This window comes from Delphinus delphis, chromosome 10, assembly GCF_949987515.2.
Source record: "Delphinus delphis chromosome 10, mDelDel1.2, whole genome shotgun sequence".
NCBI classification, from domain to species: domain Eukaryota; kingdom Metazoa; phylum Chordata; class Mammalia; order Artiodactyla; family Delphinidae; genus Delphinus; species Delphinus delphis.
This window is the reverse complement of record NC_082692.2, coordinates 46,871,194-46,879,329: the sequence shown is the minus strand read 5'-3', so window position 1 is coordinate 46,879,329 and position 8,136 is coordinate 46,871,194.

Sequence of the window (8,136 nt, the reverse complement as noted above, 5' to 3'; positions counted from 1 at the left end):
CAAAACGTGTCTGCTTTTCTGCCGAACCTAGAGCACACAAAACGTACAGTGATTCGACCCCGCCTTCAGGGAACTCGCACGTGATGGAATTTAGCCCAGGCGGCCACAGGACATTCAGTGTAGCCTGAAAAATTTCAGGCTCTCCCTTGAAAGCCAGGTATTCCGGTGATACATTGTACACCCCAGCCTTCCTAACCCATGACTTGCTAATCCTTTCACCATGATCATGACCCCGTATCACAAAGTGTATCACAAAGTTTACTCACGAAAGGGTCTAGGTGGTCAGCTGAACGTCCAGTAGGGAGTCAGGAACTGCAGCATAAGACGCTGTGCCCTCGCCTTGGAAACTGAAGCGTGATGGGAACTTTATTTGGCACACTGGAATGTCGACACGCGACTTCAAGGTTACCTGATGGACAGTGTAGTGGCCCATCTTTTCTTCATTGCAGAATTGCCTTTCTGAGGACAAGTGGTTTCCCCCCCCCAACCCCGTGAGGCACACGTGGCCTTTCACTCCCTGCTAGGTGCTCATCCCTCAGCAATCGTCGGTGAGCAAGCCAAACATATAGGAGGACTGGCCCCAAGCTAAGGTACCGTTTTGTTCGTCACACAGATAGGCAGGCAACAGGTTCCAGGCAGCGTTTGTCAAAGCGGTACTTTAAGTGTAGGAAGCATTTCTGGTGTCTTAGGACAAACAGGTCTGCACTGGGATCCAAGATGTACACGAGGGACTGCCCGTCGCTTCTAGGAGCTGAGAGCAGTGTTCGGCTGAGGACAACCATAAGCCGGAAGAAGGGCAGTAAAGGCCTTCTTTTGCTAAACATCTAGCATGTGGTAAGTGAAACAACTCAAGTATCTCCGTTCTAACGCACCTTGGGAGTACCAACTAGGGAAAGACAGAGCAGGGTGAATGCTCTGTGTGGTCCCTTTTGAAAGTAAGGCTGCGAGTGAAACTTTATTTTCCTCCTCGGGATTTACAGAGCCGCGGGCTCAAGTCTCCCCAAGAAACACTGTTGCTGCACAGCTTCTCTTCGTAACACAATTGCCCTCGTGATGACGTGAGTTTCTAGGCAAGAAACTTGGAGGTTGCCATCCCTTGGTAGGTGGTCAAACTTCAGTAGTCTTCAGGAATGGGCCCACCACATGGGGCCTCTAGCCTCAAGCTAACGTCCAGGTGTTCTCATGACAGACTTAGGGAAGCAACAGATTGCATAGAGCCTTAGTCCCCGTGGTTCTTGAACTCGAGGAAACATATCAGCTCTCTTTTGGACTCGCGGGTCAGCGCTAGATTCCGAAATGTACTGAGAAAGGACTGCCTGTGTCTTCGGGGAGCCGTGAACCATCTACCGTCAGGAACAGCTAGATGCCGACTCCGGGCAGTGAAGGGCTTCGTTGTGTAGACATCTGGGTTGCGATAGCTTGAAAGCAACCCAGTTATCAACGTTCCATGCCTTCCTTCATGCAAAGGGTGTCTGCGCTCTGGAGGAACCCTGAGCTGCACTGGAAAATACAATTAGCCTACCACTGCTCCTGGGAGCTGCTCCATGACGTCTGACTACCTCAAGCGGCAACTACCCTTTAAGTCCGGCTTCAAAACCTACAGGGTTTTCCCGAACTGGTAGATAGTCCAGAGAAGTACTGTCACCTAGGCCTAACTAAGCCCTCACCTTGATATCCTTACACCACAGTCAGGACTCCCAGCATGGCAATGGTGACTAGTGTCACGAGCCACTGTGTCCACGGGATGTACAAGAGAGAGTCCGATGCGACTTGTTAATACGCTGCTTTGTCCTGCTGGAAAATGAGGCTTCCTGGGAAAGTTGATTTTCCTCATTGCAAAGTAGAGAGTTTGCGGCCTCAGGGTTACCTGGTAAACACTGTTGTTGCCCATCTTCTCTTTGCTGCACAGTCGTCTTTGGGAGGACTAGTTATCTTCCATGAAAGACACTTGGCTTTCAATTCCTGCCACGTCCTCATCCCTCAAAAATCGTTCGTGAGTACGCCCACAATCCCGGACGACTCGCCTCAAGCCAACGTTCTACTTCTCTCATCACAGACATAGGCGGGCCGCAAGCTCACGGCAGCATTTGTCAAAGCGGTGCTTGAAATCTAGGAAGCGTTTCTGGTGTCTTAGGACACGGGTGTCTGCACTAGGATCCAAGATATAAACGACGGACTGCCCGTCCTTTCTGGGCCTTGTGAGCAATGCTCAGTTGAGGGCAACTATAGGCCGAAAGAAGGGCTGTGAAGGGCGTCTTTTGTTAAAATGCTAGGATGCGGCAAGTTGAAACGACTGTAGTATCTCCGTGCTATGCGCACCTTGGACGTGCCATGGAGAGCCGGAAAGCACAGGGTGAATGCTCTGCGGTCCATTTAGAAACTAAGGCTTGAAGGGAAACTTTATTTTCCTCATTGGCATTTAGAGAGCTGCGGGCTCAGTTCTCCCTGGGAAACAGTGTTGTTGCACAGTTGCCTTTGTGATGACAAGTGAGTTTCCTGGAAGGAAATTGGATGTTGCTGTTCCTCGGTAAGTGCTCCTACTTCGGTTGTCCTCAGGGAAGGGGAGAACCACACGGGGCCTCTGGCCTTAAGCTAATGTTCAGGTTTTCTCATGAACGAGGTAGGCATGCAACAGACGCCATGCAGCCTAAGTCCCTGTGTTTCTTGAACCCTAGGAAGAATATCAGGTCTCTCCTGAGTTGCCGGTCTGCAGTAGGATCTGAAACGGACTAAAAGGGCCTCCTGTGTCTTCGGGGAGTTGTGAGCAATGCACCGCTGGCAGGAGCTAGATGCCGAGTCATGGGCAGTGAAGGGCTTCGTCGGAGAAACACCTAGGTTGGGAGAGCTTAGAAACAGCCAGCTATCAGCGTTCTGCTCATTCCTTCATGCAAAACGTGTCTGCTTTTCTGCCGAACCTAGAGCACACAAAACGTACAGTGATTCGACCCCGCCTTCAGGGAACTCGCACGTGATGGAATTTAGCCCAGGCGGCCACAGGACATTCAGTGTAGCCTGAAAAATTTCAGGCTCTCCCTTGAAAGCCAGGTATTCCGGTGATACATTGTACACCCCAGCCTTCCTAACCCATGACTTGCTAATCCTTTCACCATGATCATGACCCCGTATCACAAAGTGTATCACAAAGTTTACTCACGAAAGGGTCTAGGTGGTCAGCTGAACGTCCAGTAGGGAGTCAGGAACTGCAGCATAAGACGCTGTGCCCTCGCCTTGGAAACTGAAGCGTGATGGGAACTTTATTTGGCACACTGGAATGTCGACACGCGACTTCAAGGTTACCTGATGGACAGTGTAGTGGCCCATCTTTTCTTCATTGCAGAATTGCCTTTCTGAGGACAAGTGGTTTCCCCCCCCCAACCCCGTGAGGCACACGTGGCCTTTCACTCCCTGCTAGGTGCTCATCCCTCAGCAATCGTCGGTGAGCAAGCCAAACATATAGGAGGACTGGCCCCAAGCTAAGGTACCGTTTTGTTCGTCACACAGATAGGCAGGCAACAGGTTCCAGGCAGCGTTTGTCAAAGCGGTACTTTAAGTGTAGGAAGCATTTCTGGTGTCTTAGGACAAACAGGTCTGCACTGGGATCCAAGATGTACACGAGGGACTGCCCGTCGCTTCTAGGAGCTGAGAGCAGTGTTCGGCTGAGGACAACCATAAGCCGGAAGAAGGGCAGTAAAGGCCTTCTTTTGCTAAACATCTAGCATGTGGTAAGTGAAACAACTCAAGTATCTCCGTTCTAACGCACCTTGGGAGTACCAACTAGGGAAAGACAGAGCAGGGTGAATGCTCTGTGTGGTCCCTTTTGAAAGTAAGGCTGCGAGTGAAACTTTATTTTCCTCCTCGGGATTTACAGAGCCGCGGGCTCAAGTCTCCCCAAGAAACACTGTTGCTGCACAGCTTCTCTTCGTAACACAATTGCCCTCGTGATGACGTGAGTTTCTAGGCAAGAAACTTGGAGGTTGCCATCCCTTGGTAGGTGGTCAAACTTCAGTAGTCTTCAGGAATGGGCCCACCACATGGGGCCTCTAGCCTCAAGCTAACGTCCAGGTGTTCTCATGACAGACTTAGGGAAGCAACAGATTGCATAGAGCCTTAGTCCCCGTGGTTCTTGAACTCGAGGAAACATATCAGCTCTCTTTTGGACTCGCGGGTCAGCGCTAGATTCCGAAATGTACTGAGAAAGGACTGCCTGTGTCTTCGGGGAGCCGTGAACCATCTACCGTCAGGAACAGCTAGATGCCGACTCCGGGCAGTGAAGGGCTTCGTTGTGTAGACATCTGGGTTGCGATAGCTTGAAAGCAACCCAGTTATCAACGTTCCATGCCTTCCTTCATGCAAAGGGTGTCTGCGCTCTGGAGGAACCCTGAGCTGCACTGGAAAATACAATTAGCCTACCACTGCTCCTGGGAGCTGCTCCATGACGTCTGACTACCTCAAGCGGCAACTACCCTTTAAGTCCGGCTTCAAAACCTACAGGGTTTTCCCGAACTGGTAGATAGTCCAGAGAAGTACTGTCACCTAGGCCTAACTAAGCCCTCACCTTGATATCCTTACACCACAGTCAGGACTCCCAGCATGGCAATGGTGACTAGTGTCACGAGCCACTGTGTCCACGGGATGTACAAGAGAGAGTCCGATGCGACTTGTTAATACGCTGCTTTGTCCTGCTGGAAAATGAGGCTTCCTGGGAAAGTTGATTTTCCTCATTGCAAAGTAGAGAGTTTGCGGCCTCAGGGTTACCTGGTAAACACTGTTGTTGCCCATCTTCTCTTTGCTGCACAGTCGTCTTTGGGAGGACTAGTTATCTTCCATGAAAGACACTTGGCTTTCAATTCCTGCCACGTCCTCATCCCTCAAAAATCGTTCGTGAGTACGCCCACAATCCCGGACGACTCGCCTCAAGCCAACGTTCTACTTCTCTCATCACAGACATAGGCGGGCCGCAAGCTCACGGCAGCATTTGTCAAAGCGGTGCTTGAAATCTAGGAAGCGTTTCTGGTGTCTTAGGACACGGGTGTCTGCACTAGGATCCAAGATATAAACGACGGACTGCCCGTCCTTTCTGGGCCTTGTGAGCAATGCTCAGTTGAGGGCAACTATAGGCCGAAAGAAGGGCTGTGAAGGGCGTCTTTTGTTAAAATGCTAGGATGCGGCAAGTTGAAACGACTGTAGTATCTCCGTGCTATGCGCACCTTGGACGTGCCATGGAGAGACGGAAAGCACAGGGTGAATGCTCTGCGGTCCATTTAGAAACTAAGGCTTGAAGGGAAACTTTATTTTCCTCATTGGCATTTAGAGAGCTGCGGGCTCAGTTCTCCCTGGGAAACAGTGTTGTTGCACAGTTGCCTTTGTGATGACAAGTGAGTTTCCTGGAAGGAAATTGGATGTTGCTGTTCCTCGGTAAGTGCTCCTACTTCGGTTGTCCTCAGGGAAGGGGAGAACCACACGGGGCCTCTGGCCTTAAGCTAATGTTCAGGTTTTCTCATGAACGAGGTAGGCATGCAACAGACGCCATGCAGCCTAAGTCCCTGTGTTTCTTGAACCCTAGGAAGAATATCAGGTCTCTCCTGAGTTGCCGGTCTGCAATAGGATCTGAAACGGACTAAAAGGGCCTCCTGTGTCTTCGGGGAGTTGTGAGCAATGCACCGCTGGCAGGAGCTAGATGCCGAGTCATGGGCAGTGAAGGGCTTCGTCGGAGAAACACCTAGGTTGGGAGAGCTTAGAAACAGCCAGCTATCAGCGTTCTGCTCATTCCTTCATGCAAAACGTGTCTGCTTTTCTGCCGAACCTAGAGCACACAAAACGTACAGTGATTCGACCCCGCCTTCAGGGAACTCGCACGTGATGGAATTTAGCCCAGGCGGCCACAGGACATTCAGTGTAGCCTGAAAAATTTCAGGCTCTCCCTTGAAAGCCAGGTATTCCGGTGATACATTGTACACCCCAGCCTTCCTAACCCATGACTTGCTAATCCTTTCACCATGATCATGACCCCGTATCACAAAGTGTATCACAAAGTTTACTCACGAAAGGGTCTAGGTGGTCAGCTGAACGTCCAGTAGGGAGTCAGGAACTGCAGCATAAGACGCTGTGCCCTCGCCTTGGAAACTGAAGCGTGATGGGAACTTTATTTGGCACACTGGAATGTCGACACGCGACTTCAAGGTTACCTGATGGACAGTGTAGTGGCCCATCTTTTCTTCATTGCAGAATTGCCTTTCTGAGGACAAGTGGTTTCCCCCCCCCAACCCCGTGAGGCACACGTGGCCTTTCACTCCCTGCTAGGTGCTCATCCCTCAGCAATCGTCGGTGAGCAAGCCAAACATATAGGAGGACTGGCCCCAAGCTAAGGTACCGTTTTGTTCGTCACACAGATAGGCAGGCAACAGGTTCCAGGCAGCGTTTGTCAAAGCGGTACTTTAAGTGTAGGAAGCATTTCTGGTGTCTTAGGACAAACAGGTCTGCACTGGGATCCAAGATGTACACGAGGGACTGCCCGTCGCTTCTAGGAGCTGAGAGCAGTGTTCGGCTGAGGACAACCATAAGCCGGAAGAAGGGCAGTAAAGGCCTTCTTTTGCTAAACATCTAGCATGTGGTAAGTGAAACAACTCAAGTATCTCCGTTCTAACGCACCTTGGGAGTACCAACTAGGGAAAGACAGAGCAGGGTGAATGCTCTGTGTGGTCCCTTTTGAAAGTAAGGCTGCGAGTGAAACTTTATTTTCCTCCTCGGGATTTACAGAGCCGCGGGCTCAAGTCTCCCCAAGAAACACTGTTGCTGCACAGCTTCTCTTCGTAACACAATTGCCCTCGTGATGACGTGAGTTTCTAGGCAAGAAACTTGGAGGTTGCCATCCCTTGGTAGGTGGTCAAACTTCAGTAGTCTTCAGGAATGGGCCCACCACATGGGGCCTCTAGCCTCAAGCTAACGTCCAGGTGTTCTCATGACAGACTTAGGGAAGCAACAGATTGCATAGAGCCTTAGTCCCCGTGGTTCTTGAACTCGAGGAAACATATCAGCTCTCTTTTGGACTCGCGGGTCAGCGCTAGATTCCGAAATGTACTGAGAAAGGACTGCCTGTGTCTTCGGGGAGCCGTGAACCATCTACCGTCAGGAACAGCTAGATGCCGACTCCGGGCAGTGAAGGGCTTCGTTGTGTAGACATCTGGGTTGCGATAGCTTGAAAGCAACCCAGTTATCAACGTTCCATGCCTTCCTTCATGCAAAGGGTGTCTGCGCTCTGGAGGAACCCTGAGCTGCACTGGAAAATACAATTAGCCTACCACTGCTCCTGGGAGCTGCTCCATGACGTCTGACTACCTCAAGCGGCAACTACACTTTAAGTCCGGCTTCAAAACCTACAGGGTTTTCCCGAACTGGTAGATAGTCCAGAGAAGTACTGTCACCTAGGCCTAACTAAGCCCTCACCTTGATATCCTTACACCACAGTCAGGACTCCCAGCATGGCAATGGTGACTAGTGTCACGAGCCACTGTGTCCACGGGATGTACAAGAGAGAGTCCGATGCGACTTGTTAATACGCTGCTTTGTCCTGCTGGAAAATGAGGCTTCCTGGGAAAGCTGATTTTCCTCATTGCAAAGTAGAGAGTTTGCGGCCTCAGGGTTACCTGGTAAACACTGTTGTTGCCCATCTTCTCTTTGCTGCACAGTCGTCTTTGGGAGGACTAGTTATCTTCCATGAAAGAACACTTGGCTTTCAATTCCTGCCACGTCCTCATCCCTCAAAAATCGTTCGTGAGTACGCCCACAACCCCGGACGACTCGCCTCAAGCCAACGTTCTACTTCTCTCATCACAGACATAGGCGGGCCGCAAGCTCACGGCAGCATTTGTCAAAGCGGTGCTTGAAATCTAGGAAGCGTTTCTGGTGTCTTAGGACACGGGTGTCTGCACTAGGATCCAAGATATAAACGACGGACTGCCCGTCCTTTCTGGGCCTTGTGAGCAATGCTCAGTTGAGGGCAACTATAGGCCGAAAGAAGGGCTGTGAAGGGCGTCTTTTGTTAAAATGCTAGGATGCGGCAAGTTGAAACGACTGTAGTATCTCCGTGCTATGCGCACCTTGGACGTGCCATGGAGAGACGGAAAGCACAGGGTGAAT